We start from the raw sequence: 3,472 nt of genomic DNA, 5'->3' as shown, positions 1-3,472 counted from the left end.
GTTTCAAGACGGGTCGGGTGGGTAGCCGACATCGCCGCGGACCCCGTGCGCCCGGAGCGCGGCCACGCGCGGCCCGGCGGCGCCGCGCGGTCGGGGCGCACTGAGCGCAGTCCGCCCCGCTTGACAGCGGCGCCGGGGGCCGCCGGGCCCGAGCCCCCAACCCCGGCGCGGAGCCGGAGGCGGGGGAGGGCGCGGCGGCGATCCTCTCCCTCGGCCCCGGGATTCGGCGACGAGCTGCTGCCCGGCGGCTCTAACACCCGCCGCCGCTCGCGCGGCGCCGGGCCACCTGCCCGCCGCGGGCCTTCCCAGCCGACCCGGAGCCGGTCGCGGCGCACCGCCGCGGAGGAAATGCGCCCGGCCAGGGCCGGCCGCCGGCCGGGCGGCGGTCCCCGCGCCGGCCCGCCCCCCCCGAGCCCGCCCCCGCGGGCGGGCGCCCGGGGGACGGAGGGGGGGCGGAGGCGGGGATCCGCCGGACCCGCGCCGGCCGACCGCGACTCGCCGGGTTGAATCCTCCGGGCGGACTGCGCGGGCCCCACCCGTTTACCTCTTAACGGTTTCACGCCCTCTTGAACTCTCTCTTCAAAGTTCTTTTCAACTTTCCCTTACGGTACTTGTTGGCTATCGGTCTCGTGCCGGTATTTAGCCTTAGATGGAGTTTACCACCCGCTTTGGGCTGCATTCCCAAGCAACCCGACTCCGAGAAGCCCCGGGCCCGGCGCGCCGGGGGGCCGCTACCGGCCTCACACCGTCCGCGGGCTGCGGCCTCGATCACAAGGACTTGGGTCCCCCGAGAGCGCCGCCGGGGAGGGGGGCTTCTGTACGCCACATGTCCCGCGCCCCACCGCGGGGCGGGGATTCGGCGCTGGGCTCTTCCCTCTTCACTCGCCGTTACTGAGGGAATCCTCGTTAGTTTCTTTTCCTCCGCTGACTAATATGCTTAAATTCAGCGGGTCGCCACGTCTGATCTGAGGTCGCAAGCCCAACGACGAGCCACCGACGGCCCGACGCCGCGCGCGCGCGCGCGCCCGGCCGGCCGGCACCGCGGCGCGAGAACGGCTCCCCCCCCCACGCACACACCCCGCGCGGGGTGGGGGTGGGGGGCGGCCGGCTCGCCCCGCAGACGCGGCCGCGGGACGGCGAGCGCGGCGTCTCGCCGGCTTCCGCCCCCCGCGACGCACGCGCGACCGCGGGGGACGAAGGGCCCCAGCCCGGAGGAGGCCCGAACGCGACACCGCGGCGGGTGACGCGCCTCTCGGCCCGGGAGACGGCCCGCCGGGGGTCGACGCCGAACGGCGACACGCAGGAGAACCCCGGGGAGGCGAGAGCGAGGAAGAACGAGGGGAACGGGAACCCCCGCCGCCCACGGCAGACGCGCGCGCGGACGCGGCAGCACGGCACGGTACCCCCGCGGTACCCACCCGCAGACAGCCGCGCCCGCGCGGGAGTGCCGGGGGGGGCGAGGCCCGCGCCTCCTCCCCCAACCGGGCTCTCGTCTCCCCCAACGCCCCACCGGGCGTCGCTGGACCAACGGGGAACCCCTGCCGGCGAAGCCCCGGCGGGACGAACTCCGCGAGAGCGGGCGCTCCGGGAGCGGGGAGCTACGGAGCGCTCCCCGAGTCTGCACTTAGGGGGACGAAGGCCCCTCCCCGCCCGGGGGAGAGCCTGCGAGGCGACCCCAGCCGCGCCGCTCGGCGGGCACCGAGGCGGCGATTGATCGTCAAGCGACGCTCAGACAGGCGTAGCCCCGGGAGGAACCCGGGGCCGCAAGTGCGTTCGAAGTGTCGATGATCAATGTGTCCTGCAATTCACATTAATTCTCGCAGCTAGCTGCGTTCTTCATCGACGCACGAGCCGAGTGATCCACCGCTAAGAGTTGTCTGGCTTTTCGGCACCGCCCCGCCAGCGCGGAGGGGCCGGGACCGCTCGCAAAGGAGCGGCCCCTCGGAGAGCGCGGCACGGCGGCCGCTCGCCTCACATTGACCGTACAAGCACAGGAGGGGGGGGGAAAATAAAACGAAACCCCGAAGCGGCAAAAGCAAGGGGCGGGGAGCCCGCGCTCCCGGCTTTTTTCCCTCCCCCGAGGAGGGAAAAACGCACCTTGCGGCGCTTCGGGGCCGGACCAGGCGCCCGGGCTCGCTCCGACCTCGGCGCGGAGGAGGCCCGCCGCGCGCCGCCGGGAACGTGCCCCGAACCCGGCCTCGCCTCGCGTGCACGGGGAAAGAAAACCCCCTTCGCTTCCCCACCCAACGGCGGGGGGGGGGGTGTGTCTCTCGCTGGCCGCCCCGTGCCGTCGCGGAGACGCCACGAAGCGAGGCAGCGGAGACCCCCCCCCCCGCCCCGGGGAGCGAGGGGGGCCGGGCGCACAACCCCGCCGGAGGAGAGCGCGCGCGCGCCTCCGCACCGGCCCCTCCATCGCCGCCACCGCTGCGGCCCATCCCGGACTTTCTTTTCCCCCGCTTTGGCCCCGGGGCCGAGCCCCGGCCGGCTCGCGCCCTCGGGCGGCTTCCTCTCGCCACCGAACCCCCCCCCCGCCGCGGGGGACGGAAAACGGCTTGCGAGACGGAAAGCCCGAGCCCACGTGGGACGCCACCGCGGCGACCCGCCGGCCCTCGCCGGGCGGCGCACCCGCCGACCGACAAACCCCAGCGGCACGAGCCCCTTCCATCCTCCCCCGGCGCCACCGCGCCGCCGGCTTCGCTCGCTCGACCCCTTCCGTGGCCCCGCGGCCAGGCGGACAGCGGACGGCGCTGAGCCGGGGGGCGGGCCCCCGCTCTCCCCGTTTCCACGCGGAGACCGGGGGTGGGACGCCCCCGGCTGCCCGCCCGTCCCCCACCCGGCACGCGCCGGGAAGGCGAACGGGGAAGCCCGCGGGCAGGGCCCGGGACCGGGACAGCCGCAGCCGGTGGCAGGGTGCCCTCCGGCGAGGGACCGGAGCCGGAGACGCCGAGCGACGCCCGCCGCCGCTCGGACGCGGTCACGCCACCCGAAACCGGCCCCGGACGGGGGGGAACCGGCAGCGCGAGACCGCCGAGGGCGCCAGCTCGCCGGGGCCCCGCTCTGGGGCCTGGGCAAAGGGAAAAGGGACTGGGAGGTCCGCAGCGGCCCGCGCCGCAAGAGGCGCCGCCGCCGAGCCGCGGCAACGCGCCCGCACAAAACCCCCGGCGGGGGCGAAGCGCCCTGGGCCAGCCCCCACCGCGGGGGCTCGCCGCCCCGGCCCGCGAGAAGCCCGCGCTTCAACGCGCCGCCGGGGACGCCCGTGGCGAGGCGAGGCGCGGGCCGGACCACGGCCGACCTCGCGCGGTGGGCTCTCTCCGGCCGAGCGCTCGGACCGCAGAGAGGGGGGGGGCAGCAGAGTCCCCTCCCCGGCCCGGCGGGCCCCCGGAGGACGACGAGCGCGACGACGGCGGACCTAGCCAGAGGCATTGCGGGGGCAACCCCCGCCCCTCTGAAGGCACCCGCCCGCCCCCGCGCT

At 76.4% G+C, this 3,472-nt stretch overlaps 1 non-coding gene across 1 annotated transcript; it reads right to left on the bottom strand.

The window, feature by feature from the left end:
* Nucleotides 1–1,722: 1,722 nt before the first annotated feature.
* Nucleotides 1,723–1,875, bottom strand: LOC137460703 (5.8S ribosomal RNA). Its single transcript, XR_010993006.1, has one exon. It is a non-coding gene; the product is annotated as a 5.8S ribosomal RNA (ribosomal RNA).
* Nucleotides 1,876–3,472: the final 1,597 nt, after the last annotated feature.

This window comes from Melanerpes formicivorus, unplaced genomic scaffold (assembly GCF_026170545.1).
Source record: "Melanerpes formicivorus ecotype bairdi unplaced genomic scaffold, bMelFor1.0.p_v2 SCAF_716, whole genome shotgun sequence".
Lineage (NCBI taxonomy): Eukaryota > Metazoa > Chordata > Aves > Piciformes > Picidae > Melanerpes > Melanerpes formicivorus.
The sequence above is the reverse complement of the archived record's forward strand: the minus strand, read 5'-3'. Positions and strand labels throughout refer to the sequence as shown.